The 20,421-nt window shown below is 47.0% G+C and overlaps 1 long non-coding RNA gene across 1 annotated transcript in view; it reads right to left on the bottom strand.

The window, feature by feature from the left end:
- Nucleotides 1-6,190: 6,190 nt before the first annotated feature.
- LOC142060515 (uncharacterized) overlaps nt 6,191-20,421 on the bottom strand; it is a 32,980-nt gene continuing 18,749 nt past the window's right edge. The window contains exons 5-15 of the long non-coding RNA XR_012661779.1: nt 20,035-20,182; nt 19,847-19,896; nt 18,534-18,573; nt 18,037-18,142; nt 16,944-17,212; nt 16,157-16,246; nt 15,376-15,778; nt 10,171-10,526; nt 9,218-9,279; nt 8,636-8,798; nt 6,191-7,956 (exon numbers count right to left, since the gene is read on the bottom strand). This is a non-coding gene — a long non-coding RNA (uncharacterized LOC142060515). The remainder of the gene's footprint in view (nt 7,957-8,635; nt 8,799-9,217; nt 9,280-10,170; nt 10,527-15,375; nt 15,779-16,156; nt 16,247-16,943; nt 17,213-18,036; nt 18,143-18,533; nt 18,574-19,846; nt 19,897-20,034; nt 20,183-20,421) is intronic.

Here is a 20,421-nt window from a genome sequence, read left to right as displayed (position 1 = left end):
GAGGGAGGGTGGCAGCAGCAAGATGCTCTGGGGTTTCCCTTTGCAAACAAAACCAGAGCAGGGAGGTGGGATGCTTTGTCCCCCACGGGCCCTCGGCCCTCTCTCCCCTTCCCTCTCCTCTCCTGGTGGCTCCTCAGCCCCGTCCCCCTCCTCATCTCCTTCTCCAGACCCCCACATCTCCGAATCCCCCATGCTTCTGTCAGATCTGTCAGCAGCTTGCCAACAAAGTCCAAAATTACCGCAGGCTCTCATTATCTTGGGAAATCAAGAGAAAAATCAACGCAGAGCTGCTGCATTCAACGAGCCTGTTCGCAACGGCGAACCAGCCTGTGCTGCATTACCCCAACCCCCTTCCGCTCCCCCTTCTCAAATGGCTCCTGGGGGAACCGAAAACGGGGCACCCGGCAGAAGGACACAGCGTTCCCGGGCAGAATAGGCACGGATAGAGCAAGTTTGGGCAATACAGCTGGAAAGGAGGCACAAACTTCTGCTCACATACAGGGAGGTCACTCCCGAGACCTCTCCTCCTTTTCTCCTGTTTTAATTTATCATCTCTCCTATCTTACAATCTCACCCGGTTTTGGCGTGGGGTCTGTCGCTGCAGCCCAGTTCTGCTGTTGCCGCATAATATTTAAAACATCGCTGATCACAGCTGTTGTACGTTATTCTTTTAATTTCCTTTATCATATATTTCTTGCGCCATTAAGCAGCCTAACCTTGGGAAGCGCGCGCCCTGCCAAATCCAATAAAGAGCTCGTATTCACCCGGTGCTTCAATCCTTATTTACTGGCCATCAGGAACACATGGGGAAGTGTCTTTTTCATACTGCAACCTTTATTTCTTTTTGAACAAATCCTACTTGTACGGCACTAAACTGTGACTAAATTGGGGAGGAGGTTGCCATGGGAATGTCAGAACCAGAAACCAGGTAGTAAACCATCGCTGCTTTACTACTCTGGCTGATGTCACGGGTGCTCCGGGCAGCAAACGAGCAGGGGAGGCAGGGAGATGGTTTGTACGCTAAGCGGCAGAGTTTCGCTTCATCCCCACAGCTGATCCCAGCTGGAAAACTCCTCCCGTCTACCTGTTGACTTATTTATTGAAAAGTTCACAGCAGCCCAGTATGGAAGGGGTTGGAAGGGACCCCTGGAGCTCACCCCACCCCACCCCTGCTGGAGCAGGGGCACAGGACCGCGTCCAGGCGGGGGGTGAATGTCTCCAGGGAAGGGACCCCACAGCCTCTCTGGGCAGCCTGTGCCCCTGCTCTGGCACCCGCACAGGGAAGGGGTTTGTCCTCATGTTCAGGTGGAGCTTCCCGTGTTCCAGCTTGTGCCCGTGGCCCCTTGGCCTGGCGTTGGGCACCGCTGAAAAGAGCCCGGCCCCATCCCCCTGACACCCGCCCTTCAGATATTTATAGGCATTGATGAGATCCACCTCAGCCTTCCCTTCTCCAGGCTGAACCAACCCAGGTCTCTCAGCCTTTCCTCACAAGGGAGATGCTCCAGCCCCTGGTCACCTTCGTAGCTCTCCGCTGGCCTCTCTCCAGCAGTTCCCTGCCCTTCTTGAACTGGGGGCCCAGAACTGGATGCAGCACCCCAGATGTGGCCTCACTGGGGCAGAGCAGAGGGGGAGGAGAACCTCCCTCGCCCTGCTGGCCACACGCCTTTCCATGCCCCCCAGGACACCGCTGGCCCCCTTGGCCCCAAGGGCCCGGTGCTGGCTCAGGGTCACCTCGCTGTCCCCCAGCACCCCCAGGGCCTCTCAGCAGAGCCGCTCTCCAGCAGGTCCCCCCCAGGCTGTGCTGGTGCGGGGGGCTGTTCCTCCCCAGGGGCAGGACCTGGCACTGGCTCTGGCTGAATCCCATGAGGCTCCCCTGGGCCCAGCTCTTGCCGAGCTTTGTACAAAAGTCCCCCTCTGGCTCCACAGGAACTGCAGACGTGGCTCAGGTCCGCGATGGAGACGTTGCCCAGGGACCGAGGCTCGTGCTGTGCACAGACCTGATGGCGGGAGCATCCGTGGCCTCACCTCTCCTCCTCACCCCCAAAGTGTCCCAGAGGTGAATGTCAGGCTGCAAAGAACGGTGAGAAACACGGCAAAGAGGGCAGAATCTGACAAAACGCGCAGGAAGGCCCAAGGCACCGCGCTGCAGTCAGCACCTTTCCCTCCACGCTCCGTATCACGACGGAAAGTATCAAGAAACACAAAAATACATCACACAAAAGGCATCTCCTTGGGTTACGACCGAGTCGTTCCTCACATAAAGGCTTATTTCCCTAACAACGATGAGGCCTTAATTTGCACCGGTGCTGAAGCAGTATTACAGTAAGCAGATTTTAAGAAAGTACAGAAAAATAGCTATAACTATTTTAACCCAGCTAAGAGCTGAGAAATAGGTGCTGCAGATGCTGCTGAGCTTCGCTGCAAAGTAGGACAGCTTCCAGGGGGTTATTCGCCCCCTTTCCCAGCGCGGCAGTATTTCTTCTCGGCTGTGTGTGTTTTACGTGAAGTTGCAGCTTTCCCCGCCGGGATCCAGCAGAAACCAAGCACCAAATTCTAAACTGAGCTCAAAGCGCCGATTCGCCATCCAGATTAAATTCCCTTTAGAACTGTGGCAATCCAAGGCCATGAACACATTTACAAGGGAAAGGGGAGAGTAAAATATAAATAATCCTCAAATATGTGCTGGATCCTACAGACACAAGCCCCCCTTTATGCTCAGAGTATTTCCACTATACAAACATACTGTAGCTATCTAAAATAAGAGAGACCTTAAATTTGCCAATATGACTTAATAAATTGCGGTCAGGCTGCTACAAAAAGAACACAATATATTATATTCAGACATCTGACATTGCACGGAGTGGGATATGGGATTACTTACTCCCGCTGGAGCTGGCAGATGTACCAGCACAAGTCTGTTTTATTTCAGTTCTTGTCTTAAATTCCTCGTGTAAGTTTATGAAAATAAGCCCGACGAGTCAATCTCTCAAGAAAAGCACTTCTGTTCTCTCTGCCTGCAGAGATTCCCCTCTCAGGCTTTCAAAGGCGACCACAAACTCAGAGTTTTTTTGCACTGCGCTGGCAAAAGTATGAAGCCGCACAAGCTAGACCGAAGACAAGGACCCAATTCTACGAAAAGCTAGAGCGGAGCCCAGTGCAGGCTGTTTCCCTTTAAATCACTAATTAAAACTACTTTCTAGAGGCAAATTATGCATCTGTAAAACTTCACAGGATGGTGCCTCAACTGCCCGTCGCTCCAAGACCAAAAAATCAAGCGCACAAACACATTCAACGTCCTTAGAATCAGCAGAACACCCGCGGATGACGGGTAGATAATACCCCAGCAGCAGAGCGCGAGGCTCACGCCTGCTTAGACGAAGCGGCTGTCGGTAGTACGGAAGAGTTACGTCCCCGTAACGCTGCTGAGCGGCAACTGGGGCAAGAAGCCGCTTTGAAAGGTGCGCCTGCCTCCCCGAGTCGCTTCTCCAAAGGCAACACCCCTGCTGATGGAGCTTGAAAAATCGAGACGCCGGTAGATGGAGGACGACAAACCTCGTGTTTGGTGGGAGGGGGTAGAGACGGCATCCCACCGCGGGGATGGGGCTGGCAGGGGGAAAGCCGCCTCTGCTCTGGGCAGAAAGTCACCCTGCCTGGGTCATTGGCCATCCTGAAGACAGTCAAGCGTGAGCCGTGACTTTATTTTTCATTGCTTCTGGCATTTATTAGCAACTTGAGGTTTGATACGTTTTGGGTTTTACAGCTCTCGTACTCCAGAGCCGGTGAAGTTCTGGTGACCCGACGGGTTAAGGCCAGTAGCGGGCAGCTTTCCCGCAGTGTCACCCTAACGTCAGCGGCGTCCGGTATTTTTCTGAAAGCTTCAACGCCTGGAGTCATGTCAGGTTTGATATCGGTAACAGGGCTGCTGGGTTTCGGGTAAAGACAGTCAGAAGAGAAATACGTACAGACGGGGGAGAAATAAAGTGTTTACAAATGTAAGAATTAGATTTGAGAAATTAATATCCTTTAAATGGAAAGTTTTAGATTTTTTAAAAATACTACCCAAAATATTCTGAGGAAATACAAGGTAAATAATTCCTCACCAGGACAATTTAGTGTTCCTCTCACGTTAAAATTACGCACAAAAGCATCATGCTTTAAGTGCTGTGCTCCATGTCTTTTCTTGGTTCTAAGTTAAACATACTTTATGGCTTTATAATCCCACAAACTGTGATCTACAGTACTTTAAGTCCTCAAACTAAGCAGAATTAATACAAAACTACAACTGGCCAATCTATATCAATCTAAAGAATCCTCCTCAAAACATCCTTTCCTTTTTTTGGAAAGAATCAAGTTAATTTCGCATTTACCAACATCAGAATATTTACCTTAAAGCAAGAAACAAGGCACAGATTAACAAATTATGCAGCTTATATCTACAAATACTTAAGTCTGCTCAGATTTTACACGACTCTTTCCACAACGCAGAAAACAAAGGTGTTTAAGTGATTGTAAATGTGGCAAAAAATATCTTTCTTTGAGGAATTGTCTCTTATAATGTTTTCTTGACACTTAAACTCACCTTCAGTCAGACATCTGACCCAGCCTCCGTTCGCGGTTACTCGAAGACGCAGCGCTCCTCAGCCAGCTGTGGATTCCAGCCTGAACGATTCCACCCCAAACGACTGGACCACAGAGACATGCACCCTTTAAAAGGTTGAAGCTAGGTCAGCCCTGGTAAAGCTTTTCACATTAAATAATAAAAAAAAAAAAAAAAAAGAGGATTTCAGCTGAGCCACTAAGGAGCAGCTGGCTGTGACATTTCCGTAATTGCCTAGTTGTTTCAGGACTACTTTGAAAGGGGCTTACGGGTCCCGGCTTAAACCCTCTGAAAGCCAGGAGCCGGCGTGCGGCTCCTCAACCACACGCCATCGTGTTATTCACAGGCACCGTCCCAGGGCGCCGGCTGAGCAAAGGCGAGCTGCTCGGCTGCGCCGCGAGCTCCGCGCCCGCGTGGGGCGGAGAGACCACTATACACGAGCTCTCCGAGACACCCTCAGTACAGCTGGGCATACAGTAGACCACCGTTCCTGTTCACATAGTAGTGTATTTTATAAGCAAGGAGGAGGTAGAAGTCCATTTATATCCCATAAAATTATCAAACATTTATATCTCACGATTTTTAACCCCGCAGTCAGGCGTGCTTCAAGGGGCTCTGGCTAAGAGCACCCCGCCAAGCGCGAGCGACCCGCGGAGTCGAGGGCGAGCCCACGGGAGGCACCGAGCTCCCAAACCTCCACCCAGCACGCTCTAAAGCGCTGGAAGGCTTTGGTCAACTGGGGTATTTTGAAGCATCAGGCTACTGAAAAAATAGACAAAGTGCTCTGAAACCAGAAAAACCCAGGGATGTAGGGAGCGGGGAGGAAGGGCACTCAGCACCCACAGCTCAAGGCAGTTCGAGGAGGAACCTGCTGCCTCCACGGGGACGCTGCCGGGCCACACGTCAGCCGCGACAACGCCACTCACGGACACAAAGCGGACACTAACCTCCTGTCTGGTACATATTCCAAAGTCCCTAAAGGCACATAACGCACCACGCGCTCATCTCGGGCATACGCCAGCGACATTTGCCAACGTCACGGGGGGCGTTTCCATTTTGCACCCAAATTGTGCAAACTCAGAAGCGATTCTTTCCTCAGGACTTGCAGAAACTCCTACAAACGAGTTATTACTGTCAGCAGGCGCGAGCGCGTTGGGTCCACCAGCTTGTGCCATAAGAAAGCTGCGCACCAACATCCGAAGGGTGGTCTGTTCTCTTTAAAACGCCTCTCTTTACCAACACAATCGAGTGGCTTATATTGACGGAAGCACGTGAAGACGAGGCATCTGTTCTGAAAGCACTCAACCCTCCAAATCCTGCCCTTAAAATCGTCTGGAGAGTCTCAGTCTTTCCCAGTACTGCCCGCTTACCCTCGGTAAGTAAAACGCTCGCGACGCATGTGAAGCGGACAGATCCGCTCGCTGTCACCAGAGAATTTCAAAAGCATAGTCAGAATGATTTCTTGCCTAAAAACCTGTGGTTCAGACTACTGTAGCCACTATTCGTTATTTTCCTGCCTCGAAATTCCAGTGACCCATTGGAAGAACATTAATTAACTTCACACAAGCAACATCAATAAAAATAAACGAAAAATCAAAGCTGTCGGCACTTTATAAATAAACCGCATACTGAAATAACGGCTATACTGGAAAGTTAGAAAGCTATTTTAGAATTAAATATAAAATATAATTCTTTACTTGGTATTAAATACCAAGAACGTGCACATTATACTTCTCTGGATAAAAACAAACCTTGTATCTTCACGGTACAAACCCATTTTTAATGGAAAAAGCAAAGTACGTCGTGGATACTGAGCTAAAAGACATACAAGCGAACAGATTTAGTTTAATAACATCTTTAGGTTAAAAACCCCAAACCTCCCATTTTCAGCATTTAAGCCATGCAGAAGACTACGTTTGAAGAGAGAACAATATTTGACAGAAGCCTTCTAAGAATTTAACCGGAACCAAAAGAAAATCCCAATAAACAGTAAGAAAACAGAAATAGCACAGGGCTCCAAAAATCTGGCAACTTCCAGCAGAAAATGTAAATATTGCATGGTACTATTTTTAAGTTAGAACATATTTTCCCATGGTGACATTTAAATTGGAATACGTCCACAAAGAAAAAAAGAATTGGAGAAGTTGTTGGAGCCAATTTATTGTGCCATTAGCATCGAACACCGAGCGTATTCTAAAAATATCAGCGACTTGAGTTGTCATCGCGGATACGGAACAACAGAATTTGGACAAGCCCACTGAGCGTTACTCTCTATTTCACTACGGTCCAATTTATCGTCGTCACACGACAGACGTGAGTAAAAACATTTAAAAATGCGAACTGCTAATTACTGGGGTAAACACAGCTCTATCTGTAACTGACGAATCTGAGAATCGGTCTTTTAGACCTCGAGGAAAGACAGTGACAGCGTTCCAGATGTTAGTACTTAAATCTCTTTTCTTGAAGTGTTTTCACCGTTCTTAAAAAGTGGATTTTTTTTTCTCAACGCAACTATCACTATACGTATTTAATTGACGACTAAAACCATCAAGCATGTTAATCAGAGACTGTATTTTCCTGGTTTCAGTCGAGCTCTCTCCTGGACCTAGCGGACAGGGAGATGGAGACACAGGAGCAGAGGAAGCCTTCGAAAAATTATAGTTGTTCTTGCAAATTCCTCTACTACTTTGCTAGCGCTCGAGCTTTTGCCACCTCGATTCCAGCCAATTCAACACGCGCGCCGAGATGCGCTTTATCACTCCCGGGCGCGCTCTCTATCTGTAACGCTTCAATCATTCCCAAGATGACTTTGCCTAGAGCTTGACGTTCCACCTTCTTAGGCTCAGGCAACCTTTGCCATCATTTTGCTGGTAGGTTCTGGGTTTTCAAACTTAATTGTGATCTTTAGCATTCCTCTTTCAAAAACATTCTTCAAAGATCTCACTAAATCCATTTATTAACTGATAGAGAGTCTTATTTTTCTTTTATGTAGCAGCAGTTTGAAGTATTAAGGCTAACTTTCAGTGCTGCTGTCAGCTGAGCAGACGCCTAAACACATAAAACAAATATCTGGGTCAGTTTAGAGCGTCAAAACCGACGGTGTTGTCGATGGAGTAGGTTTTCCTGTCATTGCGATGTTTTCTAGGGTTTTTTTTTTTCCTGCTTTTTAGCATGTTTCCTGTATACTTTTAACCAAAGAGCATCAATGGTATCGTTACGAGTGGGTGTAACGGCTGAACGCGGAGCCGGCGTGCCCTGCGTGGGCACGCTTCGCGTTACTCGCTGCAGAGCGTCCGCGAGGCTCTTCAGGGTCTCCTCCCCTTTAGCTGCTTCTGTCCTAGACGGAGCTGGCTGAGATGCTGCAAAAGGTTATTAAACAGCTTTTAAGTTGTGCGTTCATGCGAGCGTCAGACATACGTCGCAGTGCTCACCCTTCAGTCAACATCACAAATAACAAACTTTGGTACAAATGCACTTTTGCTCAAATAACTATAATTTTCATATTTACAGAAAACCCATTTGTTCTGCCATACTAGATGGTAACCCTGCTCTCTCGAGTGGATGAATAATGCAGTGAATTCCCCAGTTCACCCTGTCTCTGCAGTGAAATGGAGGTTTTTTCATGCTGCTCTTGAAAGCCGCAGCTTTTATGCCCTAATGAGCAAGGGAAACGTGCATGGGATGCCTTCCTTAAGAGCTTATTGGTTTGAAAAAGCTCCTATTTTCTATTTCTCTGCAGCTGCCTGAGAGGGGCTGGAGTGAGGGGGGGACTGGTCTCTGCTCCCAAGTCACCAGTGACAGGACGAGAGGGAACGGCCTCAAGCTGCGTCAGGGGAGGTTTAGGTTGGGTGTGAGGGAAAATGCCTTCCCTGCCAGAGCGGTCAGGCCCTGGCACAGGCTGCCCAGAGAGGTGGGGGAGTCACCGTCCCTGGGGGGGTTCAAAGGACGTGCAGCCGTGGGACTTGGGGCCATGGTTTAGGAGGCCTGGGGGTGTTGGGTTGGCGGTTGGACTTGATGATCCTGGAGGTCTTTTCCAACATTAATGATTCTGTGATTCTATGATTCTGTGATCCTGGTGCTTCGCGTGCAGCTGAGTTGTGGATCGCTGCAGTGCAGGGGAAGAGTTCCTACCACAGGCTATAGCACCGACCACGTCTGCAGCTGAAAACTCTGTAGACAAGGACGGATGATGCACCATCATCTGTCAAACACAAAAACTAACTTTAATCACATCAGGACTTCCATCTTACTGAAGTGATGATATTCATCGCCGTATTATCGCACTGAATTTTTTAGGTTCGAATTAAGACAAACTACTGTAAAAAAACTGGGGTGGAAGGAGACAATTTTCATCAAAACATTATGCCTAGAGAGGCCTGGAAACTCAAAGTTAAGGCTACTATTTTTAGTAAAGAAGCAATCAAACCAGGCCAAGGAAAAAAAACCCAATATAATCGTGAATATATTCTTTACAATACTCACAACTCATAAATTTGCTTCTCCTCTAGACACACTACGTGGGGGAGAACATAGGCTTTTTCAAGTTTAAAAATGTCAAAACCCAACTTGCAAGTGAACACTTTTCAAATGAACATTTTAATGTACACTTTGCTTTCCTACCTCTTTTTTTCTTGGGAGAAAATTACAGCAGGTAGATTCTAAATAGCTGCCCGGTCTGCAGGCTGAAATGCAAGAAATATACATGCAAACTTCCACACGTGCAAAAATGTGAATATGAATTAATGTATATTCAGGCCTAAAAGGCTCATATAAGGCCAGTGGCCCTACACGCGTATTCTTTTTTTATATCAGACTTGGTAGTTCTGAGCAGTACAGCACAACTTAGAAAGTACAGCTTTAAAATTTTTTAGAATTACTTACATCTCAGAAGCAGTTTCTCCACCCAGAGTTATTAAAAAATAGTGATGACCAGCTTGGTTCACTAACGACTACGATAAAGTGCCATAAAATTCACAGCACATCAAACTTTTGAAAAACACGGAAACCACATCATTATGTTTGAAAAACATGAAATCAGAAAAGAACGTTACGATTATTGTTCCTACATCGTCATTAAAATCCTAGCGCTGCAACGGTGCGACACATCAGAATTAAGGGACTTATTACAAAAACTGCCACTTGGTGAAATTAATCCTCTTCACCAGGAATAAATAAGCGTCTTCACAAAGGGTTCTACCTTGCAAACTTGAAAATGAAACTCCTGCAAGCCTTTCCACACTGGGAACTTATTAGGATTCCCTTTTGTCTCCCTTGACATTGCTCCCATAAAAATCGACAGGAAAGCTTCCCAATAGTTTCAAGAGCAGAAGAATTTGGCTTATCACATATGCAGTAGCACCGAAACAGCGAGTAATTAATGAAAAAGGTCTTTGGCTTTAAGGCAAGGGAAAAAGGAACGAGCCACATTACACTGACGAGAAGTACACCAGGATGTGGCAAATCGTATCTGCCTGGGACGGGCACGATCCCTCTGTTTAAAGAATCTCTCGCGCTCCGTGAGCACAAACACAAATAAATGCATCTACATCCCAAAGTCCCCTTATTAAAATTACCTCTACACGTTTCGCATTCCTGAAATCACGCCGCAAATGCTAAGAGAAAAATTTTTTAGGAGCAGCCAGTCGGTCGGCACAAACAAAAACAACATGATCTCAGTTTGATACATAGGCTTGAATTTGCTGTTCTCGGTACTTTACAATCTTCTGCTTTGAATAGAAGTTGCCATGTCATAAGCAGTTCTGGTAAAGGAAAGCTGCCCAGCTCTGTTGAGAACCAACAAGAGAGAGCGGTCTCTCTTTTACAGCCACGTTTCTTTTCTTGCAACGAGTCCTCTGCAACTCGTACAGATTTTTTTCTGAGACACAGATTCCCTTCCAACGCTGGAATTTGCTTCAGAGGATCAGAACCTCTAGAAAGAAAAGAGAAAGTGAATTATTTTCCCATGTAGCATCTTAATGAAGATACTATATTGGAGCATCCTAACCTAGCGATTCGGTACAGTCCAACCACCTCCAACGAAATGCTCTAAAGCCTCTATTGACCTTCCAGAGAACGTGACACGTCTCCTTTCCCCGGGCCACGCTGCCCTCATGATCCTCCGGGTATTTGAAAGCGTTCAAGCGTTCACAGAAGTTCAGAGCTTTATCTGGGGGTAGACTGACTTCCACCTTACATAATCAGCTCATCCTAACAATTTCAGAGCGAGTTAGAAATAAAGCTAGCCGCGATTTGCCTGGACGACTCTGCGTGAGCACAGAAAATCTTACTGGTCCCTCCTGAGCAATACGAAAGAGCAGCTTTGGAAAAAATACATGAAAGGTAATATAAAAAAAATGAGATCTGATCTTTTACTGCTAGATAAAGGAGCTACGCAAGTTTCCACCTCAGCTATTAAATAACTTACACAGCAGAGTAGGACCGGCGAAATACCAGCGTGCGCTTGTACAGCCGCTCCTAGGCGGCGATCGTTACGACGGCTACGTTACCGTCTAGATCATTTAAAAATTGCTCTTCAGTCAGACTCCAAAATTAAAAAGACACACAAAGGGAAAAAATGTCAAAGGCAATATTGAACCTTGAAGCTTAACAGTAAGGCTGTGTTGCAGTAACTGCTCAACCTACAATACTTCAAACTGTTTCCCGAATTCTGTGTTTTTCTGAGAGATGGACAGTGTAAAATAATAAGAATTTCACAGTTAAAGCCTTCGTGGCTGACCAGGCACCAACAGCTAGGAAACAGAGCTGCAAAACAACAAAACTAACTGTTATAAAATCAAATTAAAGTGTTACACAATCATTTATTTGCCAAAAAGGGTGTGTGACTTTTTTTTTCCCCCTGAAAGAACGTAAATAAACTTCTGGCTTTCTCCTGTCTTCGTGAGGCTTCACATTTTTTGTGAAATTCACATTTTAACACACACAAAAAAGAGAACACATACTCAACAGGTACGGAATAAATAAGATTCTCTAACTTTTTCAGCTGAATCTTCATTTACAGAAGCATCCACACAAGCAATCATGTTTGGAGCAAGGCTGAAACCACAAAAGAAAAAAAATATTGTCCTTTGATGACAAAGAGCCTTCCCCGTGTGACCCAGTCTCCAACAAGTGAGGTTTTACGGAGACTTTCATGCAGTGCTTTCAACAGCATGAAGCTTTCTAATTTCATAATTTAGATCAACAATCTTAACGCCTAAAAATTAACCTGAGAACGGGGCGGTGGGAAATTACAGCTACACCCCTATTCGAGCAATGGGAGAGTTTGAAAACATAAGGGATCTCAAAGGGTGGAGAAAATATACTGATAGGAATCCATTTTGTCTGGGGAATTACAGAAACCACCATCCCCAAACCCACACTGTAACCCAGAAGATGGAAATCCTCTCTGTTACCGCACTGCGATTTGTCATCTCTAGAGGACAGATGTAAATTGGAAAGAGAGGAAGAGGACCAGGGCTGTCAAGAAAAATATTGATTTGTACTCAGCTGCCTTCCTTAAAATTTCCTCCAAACCCCCTCAAAGAGCCGCTCCCGAGGAGCAGAAGGCCCATCAGCCGTGACTTGGCACCGCACCCTCCCGCCCGCAGGCTCACCAGAAAGGCTTCACATCCACTGAGACGGCAGTTACGGTCCCGCAAAAGATGCCGACGGACTAAATGCTGTCAGTTGGGAACTCAAAGGCGCAGCTCTCCTATGGACTGATTTCTTCAACGTGTAAAGAAAAAAAATTAAAGCTATGTCCCCTCCTCTCTATCAACAGAAAACATCCATAAACGCTACCGTCAAGTAAAATGCCGACAGAATAGAAACGTTAGGAACTTTGGTGGCATCTGCAAGCGCCTTCTGCTCTTTCCAAATGTTCCTTATGCCTCAGTTCGCAACAGCCCTGCGACTCCTACCATGCTGGGAACAGCGTATGTAAACGAGGAAAGATTTCAGGTAAGAGATGCCCTTTAACAGGTTTATCTTGCATTGCCTTGAGCCACGAATAGTGTTTTAACAGCCTGTTCGGGTAGAAGTTTGTGCTGACAATGTAGAAATTTTATCACTATATAGGAGGCAAAGCCTAGTATTATTATTTCTGTAAAATCTTCTATAATGGCTGAATATTTAAAATATATGTTCCGTAAAAAGGTATGCAGAAGACTTGGAAAAAGCCATAGATTTACTCCAGTTCATTCAATCTCTGAGCAAGAACGTAGAAGTTCTTTGGACTTCTCTAACAAGCCGTTGCTCGGCACACAATCAAAGGGACGAAGGTGTTTTATGCAGTGTGACTAACAGGAGCAACGGCTTCCCGCAGGCGCGCGTACAATTAACCACCAGGCAGAGGCCTCTGTGCAAACAGAAATATCAAATCTCTTCCGTGCCCGCTCCTTTCGAAGGCTGGAAAGCGATAACGCTGCGGAAGACCATAAGCTCAGACTGGAATAAATTCATGAGCTTCCCTTGGGTTGGTAACAGTGGTCGTAGATAGATGCGTTCCCCGCTCCTCGGCCACGCAGCCGGCCGCGGGCAGGCACATGCTCGGGCTCTCTGTCCCGCTCGCTCGCCCTCAGACACGTGCTGAGCCCCGAGAAGCACATCTGACAACATCATTCTTGCTAAAGTCTTGATTTAAACAAGGAGTCCTGATGTAAGTTCCCGTTTCCATCAACAATAGACTAACGCGCTATTACTAAGCAAATGCCCGTGGTTTGGGTCATAATCAAATACTTCCAGCGAAATAAATGACAAGCTTTGAAACGAGAGAATTATTTGAAGAAAGAGGTGGAAAATGCAATGAAGAAAATGAAATTTTACAGCAACATCAGTCACGGGAGATGATGACCGTGGGGAGAAGACGGGCCAGTCACTCATCACTTCGCGCTCTGCCTCGCTTGGTGGCGGAAAAGCTCAACACTCACACCAGATTGCTACTTTAAGCACCGCAGAAGAGCTATTTCAGCTTGCCACTTCCCTAAATACGTGCAACATGATGTTCCTCTAGGCCCCTCATGATGCGATGGAGTAACTACCCTTAACCTGTAACTGACAGGACATAAATATATATTTATAAGCGCACAGAAGCGGCTTCTAGGCACTTACAACCACCGTTTAAAAAGAAGTATTAGGAAACCCTTGAAAGAATAACGCCACCAGCTTCAGTGGTATCATGATAGTCCCTTTAAAAAATGTTTTTGGTATTCAGCATTTTAATTTGGGGAGGAATTGTGGATGTAGCTAAGCCAGTCAGCATCCCCTTTATGGAAAATTCTAGTTTCCTATCGGGTTTTACATGCTCGGCACCATGAGTAAAGCACAGCACAAAACATACCAGTTCCTGGGAAGGCCACGGGCACACGAGGCCAGGACCAGCCTCACAATAAATCGGTGACTGCCTGCGGAAGCGGACGCTGCAGCCCCGGCCCCTTTGTCCGGGCCCTTGGGAAAACCACACAGCAGCAGGATTTTGGGTGAAAAAAAAAAAAAGAGGAAACCCCCCCTCCAAGGCAGCTCAGTGCTAGAAAAAACACATCGCTGACCCACCGTGGAGCAGCCCCAGCCGCGCTACATCGCCCAGCGGGCCAGGGGATGCAGCGTGCCTTAGCCGTATGCTGAGGGAGTGAATTGAGACCATTTAAATGGGGGTGCTCTGCTATCACGGGAAACACCGTAAAAACAGACTGTTTTTCGGGCTAAGGATCCAAATATGGAATTACTGCAATCATAATTTGCTACTATTAGGGCGGAGAAACATGCAGCTGTCGGCAGGATGCATGAGCAGCAATAAATATCCGATATCCAGCGTTCCGGCCGTGCTGCCGCTGCTGCGCCCTCCAGGAACACCCCAGGCAAAGCACATACCGACCCTCCCAACCCCGCGGTACTTTCTAGTCCGCTTTTGCGGGGATTTTGGTCAAAGGATCGAAATAACCCTGCCGGCCATAGGCAAGCAGTGCATTTTAAAGCTTTAAAGCAGCTGTTTTATTATGTTAGAAGAGTCGTTCCAGCAGCCCCAGTGCCTCACAGCAGGGACGGGCTGGGTTTAGGGCACGCAGGGGGAGCCGTGCCCCAGCAGTACGTGCTCGGGGTGCGATGGGCAAGAAGACCCAACATCAGCTTTGTGCTGCAGCCTCTGCCGTGGATGAAGTCACCCAGGGCCCAGCTCTCCAAAGAAACCGGCTGAACTGTGGGGGACAGGGCTGACGAGGGGGTGCAGAGGCAGAGGGGTGCACGCACCCACACCTGACCCCTTCTCCAAGGGATCGATGGTAGCGTTAGTTGGTTACACCGTGATTTACTTCTCTCTTGAGTGTAAGTATGTTAAAAGAATCAAATGATATTGCCCATCATTACCTACTGCTTTTAAAGTGATTGTTCTGGTTAACATTTCCTTTAGGAAATAAGAGGGTGAATTAGAGGTGGATGCAACCTGTATCGAATTGAGAATGATTTAGTGCAGCAATAATCCAGCTATTAGCCCTTATCCAGGGCCAATTCCTAAGGAAGAGCCTGAAAGAATTTTGAACTAACAAGGGGCAGTAAGAAGAGGCCAGGGTGGCTTATTCCGACTATTCCTAGCACTATTCCCCCATTAAATAAGATAACACATCTGAAATGGTTAAATAAGATAATGGTACTGAATGGTTACCTAAGATAATGCATCTGAAATAGGGGAATAAATTCCTTATCGTTTCAAGGTGTCAGAGCTACCAGCCTCGCACGGAGTGCCCTGGAGCACTCCTCCTTGCAGGCCACCAACGCCTCATCCTCACCTTTCAGAGAGAGACTGCATTAGCTCGCTCTCCTGAAAAGGTCTTCACTCTTCCTGTGACCTTTGTAAAGAAGCCACACCAGCCTATCCAACACCAGCAGCACTCTTCATCGCCTGCGGACAGCAACAGGAAAGGACAGAAATACCAGAAAGTTATGTGTATTCCCTTGATATAAAGGGCAAAAAACCCACGACATCATGAAAAGGAGTTGCTGTTCATGACAGCCACTAAATTTGACTATTGCAATAGGCGAGAGGCATCCACAAGGTGTTAAAATTAAGCTTTCTACTCAATAGTCTTGGAAAGCTTGGTCCAGAGGAGTTAACACATCACAGGAACGGCCATTCCTCGAGCAGCTGTAACTGCAGTGGGGTCCTTCAGCAGAGGATGCCGGGCTTGTTGCCTAAGGAAAAATGGACTGTGAGCATTTATATTTAAAGAACAGTGGGAATAAAATCTGGGAGACGTTAGCAGCAACTGACAGGGGGGAAAAAGCAGTCTGCGGGTACTGGAAAAGATGTGATCTGCACTGAAACCCGGCTGTGCAGGCGCAGGGACCGAATGCTCAGCTTCTCCCACTGTGCAGCTATTTCTGGGCTTGGAAAGAAATCCTCTAGAGGGAGTCAAAATTGTTTAAAGGTGGTTTTTATTCCCCCTTTCAGTCTGATAGTATCAAAAGACCAAGGGACCATGAGCCATTCCACAAAGAAAAATAGTAATTAAAGAACTTCGCTTCATTAAATGAGGAATATTTAGAGCACAGCAGAGGCAAAAAGCTCACCGAGCAAACAGAAACGTTCACCCACGGCGAGGCAGGCGCTGGCGCAGCTCGCTGCAGTCCAAAGGGAACTTCGAAGAAAGACATTTTCACCTATCAAAGAGAGTTTTGGAAATAAAAATCCTCGCGGGCCAGAAAAGCTTCAGGGATGAGAGGCTTGCAGCGACAGTGCCAGGGTGAGAGGGGCCAGAGAAAAGCGGGGCCGCGGGAGGTGGGGGGTCAGCTCGCCAAGGTCAGGGCTAGCAGCCGGCGGAGCCGCGAGCATCAGCACTTCCAAGTTCCTGGTTGCAGGAACCTGATACAGAAGTATAGTAAATATTTAATTAGATAGCAGTACGGCCAACATAGCATCACTGTTCAGTGAAGGATTTAAAATAATTTTAAATCGGAAAGTTATTTTAGGCCTTTTAAAAATTAAGGCCATTGTAAGTCACTGGCGGAAATGCAGTCTTGGCTTTTCCCCCCCCAGAAGTTAGGAAGAATTTCATTACATGCAGAATTTATTATCCACAGTTTGACAGGACACTTTTAACCTATTACAAGATTTACGGTTGTGATTTCAATAACACCCTGTAGCTGTTTAACATTACGTATGTGAGTAGTTCCACAAAAATCAATGGAAACGCACCCATGAAAATGGGATTCCTGTTCCAGGAAAACACTAGGGTTTGGTTTTGTTTTGGGGAAAACAAAAAACCTGAAATGAGGGTGAAAAGTCGCTATTGCAAAACTAACAAAATGGAAAACACACGGGAAAAGGAAAGTTTTGAGAGCTTCCAAAGAAATTTACCAGAATGTTTCTTTCCCTTTGATGTCTGCGTTCCAGAACGGAGGAGAAAACCGACCGGCCCAGCTACCAGTCTGCAGCATCCGAGCAGGGACGGTGCCAGGGTGGTCCTGCGCTGGGCGCAGGGCACAGGGCCGCTGCGAGCACCCGGGCAGCGCCTCCCGCACGCCGGCACCCACCGCGGGGAAGAAACGCTTCAGAGCGGCGGTGACCCCCGAGCCGTTCCCCGTGGCCAGCAGAGCTCTTCCAAGCGCAGCACCTGGCTGGAACTGCTGAAGGAAGAATCACCTCAAAGCATTGAAAATAGTAACGTTTGCAGTCTGGAAGTCAAGCATGACCCTTTACGCTATCAAATACAAAACAAGGCAGGAGAGGCAAGCCAGAACACGACTTCAGTTTTTGAAGGTTTTACATTTCTTCCCCCCCAAAACGTTACTGAAACATCAACGTGTTCATTTTAAAAAACAAACTCTTTGATAGGAAACTTCTATCCAAGCATTTCTGCCCATTCCAGTTTCGTCCCTAAACCAAACCGGTGAGAACTTGATCCTAAGAGCTTCCTCTAACAGCAGAGCAGCTGAAGGGAATATGGCACCTGCTCCAGACAAAAGACTGTGGACTTTTTACTGTGCTCCTCTCAAAATAAAATATCTTTTTGCCGAGATTTGGCAGCTCAGGCTCCAGCCTACCTTTCAGTTAAAATACAGCTAATTTAGAAACGTAGGCTCATCCCTTTCAAACAAGGCTCGCTCAGAGATGAATCAGGCTTGACACCACTGCCAGGTGGCAGCAGCAGACAGAGCAGAGCCGTGCTCCCAAGGGCTGGAGATGGCGGTTACTTACACAGGGTTTATAGGACTGGAAAACAGAAGGAAAAGCCTAACTCTGTTATTTAACGCTGGCAGCGCCACACCAGGGGCTGCAGGCTCTCGCATTACTTCTGCAGGCAGCCAGAAGCAAGCTTAAGGACTGGACTATCGCAGCGGGGCTCCATCCCCTTGTTCCTCCCCACAGGCACCCAAAGAACCCCCTAACACCACGCAGAGCTTCCCCTGCACCCACCAAATCCCCCCGCTCCAGAAGCGGTTTCGTGTACCGTGTGGTTTGCAGGAGCAGGACCCAATTCAGAGATGACTCCCCAGGACCAATCCCCCTGCCTCTCTCCAAGGCTCTTCCACCTCTCCCTGGTGAACGTTCAGCTACTAGAAGTGATGAGCCAGACAAAGGAGCTGCCAGGTTCTTCTCGGTGACAGCTCAGCATGCACCTTTGCGGCCAGCGCGGTGCAGGAACAGCCGTGCTCGGAGCCCCCACGCTCACCCGCTGAAGATGCCCTTCCCCAGCCAGCACCAGTCAAGGCAGCCCCAAAAATACCGATCCTGCGTATTATTCTGACTTTTTACATTTTTTTTTTTTTTTAACTACAGTATGCTTGAAACAATCTCTGGATTGGTGCCAAGAATGCTTCTTCCTTGAAATCTATAGCCCCCTATTCCCTTAAACAAAAAAAACCCCCAAGCCTCCCAAACCAAACAAAAACCCAACAAAAACCACCCCTAAAGTCCCCCAAAAACACAAACAAAATATACACCCACTTTTTCCTAAGGTGTCTTGTTCCAGCTCCTCAGTTTCCTCCTGTTTAAGGGAAAGAAGATTATGAAGCACCTTAAAAGACACACCCCACCTTTGTAATACTGTGTTATTAGCAAAAGTAAGGGTTTGTCTATGCACAGATTTTGTACTGATACAGCTACGCTTGTTTGGAAACAAATGGAGTTAATTAATAAAACTTGCTAGTATCAGTGTAATTATATTAGTATAAACTTATTGATACAGTTCATGAAATCACTTCAACTATTTTGCTTAAATGCATGCATAATTGTGCTTAAACCAGCCCTAAATTTGACAAACATATGCCTGACATTTTTAAAGTGCTAGTAAAGAGTATGTTCAAATGAACCCCTTGGAGATCTCCAATCTAAATTAGGAATCTGAGATAACAGGAACACAGAGATGCCATTAAGTTCCAGAAATTACATGCAGGCCTCTAGCCTAACAGTTTTGCCTATACTTGACATTTCTTCCAGCTCTGCTTGCTGTTGGGTGTTACAAAGGACTGCGTGTTGATAAACAGAAGTAGTATTTGTTAGGAAACAACTGGTATTTAGAAGCTCTAAGGAAACAGGTGTACTGGGAACAGAGAGGGTTCACAGGCAGCCCCAGCGGCTGCCGCACCCCCGCCAGACTCTCCACTGGTAGGTTCTACTTTTAGCATTAATTTTCTCTTTTCTCCCCCCGCTACTGGACTATGCTGGTGACCGCTACTAACAAAGCGGCTAATGCCTCTGAACCCCCGGCCAACCTGCGTCAAAGGAACAATGCTACAAAACACACCCTTGGAGAGCCTGCTCTGGCCAAACCAGAGGTAAAAAAAAAAAAAAATCAACAGTGGCGTAAAGGTTCCATAAAGCATGACAGGAGAGAGGACAGACAAACAGCTAGTACCTGGCCGGGCTGACAAAGCCAAGGTTTTCCTGAAGAACATGTCAGTTCTATACTCTCAAAGGCTGCTGTAGCCTGCATGTATCTTGGGGCCCTTTTCTTCTCAAAAAACCACGACTTAATACACTCCTGGAGTTAGGAAACCCTCCCCCCAGTCACCCCACGGCGGTCAGAGAGGCTGGGAAAGACATTGGACAAAACACCATCTCTTGAAAGCGAGCTTTGAGACCAGTTGCGGAAAGCAAAGAGCCATGAGGGGCTCCCCGGCACAGGACAGGCAGGGGCTGCTCTAGATCAGGGCCACAAAGGCGACTGGAGCATCTCTCGTACGAGGCCAGGAGAGCTGGGACTCTTGAGCCTGAAGACGAGAAGGCTCAGGGGGAATCTTACCAGTGTGTATAAATACCTGATGGGAAGGAACGAAGACGAGGGAGCCAGGCTGTTCTCAGTAGCGCCCTGAGACAAGAGGCAATGGGTGCAAATTAGAATAAATTAAAAAAGGAAGTGTCATTTCAATACAAGAAAACACTTTTTACTGCGAGGGTGGTCAGACACTGGAGCAGGCTGCTCGGAGAGGAGGTATAGTCTCCAAACCTGACTTGACACGGCCCTGGACAACCTGCTCCAGTTGATCCTGCTTCAGCGGGGGGTTGGACGTGTTGACCTCAAGAGGTGCCTTCCAACTGAAGTGATAGCGGTGGGACTCATACCACTGAAAGTTTCGTGCAATGCAGAAACTCCACTGAGAAAGAAATATTAAAAAAAATAAGAAAAATCTCAAACCATTATCAAGTTCCTGTGCATTACTCAGACAAAAATAACCCAAGGGGGGACAAACACCTTCCAGTCAGCAGTGCCGGCTCCATTAGAGAAGCCGTAGTGATGCATCTGTCAATACCAAATTGGCTAGCTATGGACTTGCAGCTGGAGAGGAGGCAGCAGCAAATGCATATAAATGTTGTGGAGCCACAAAACAAGATC

This window comes from Phalacrocorax aristotelis, chromosome 7, assembly GCF_949628215.1.
Source record: "Phalacrocorax aristotelis chromosome 7, bGulAri2.1, whole genome shotgun sequence".
Lineage (NCBI taxonomy): Eukaryota > Metazoa > Chordata > Aves > Suliformes > Phalacrocoracidae > Phalacrocorax > Phalacrocorax aristotelis.
The sequence above is the reverse complement of the archived record's forward strand: the minus strand, read 5'-3'. Positions and strand labels throughout refer to the sequence as shown.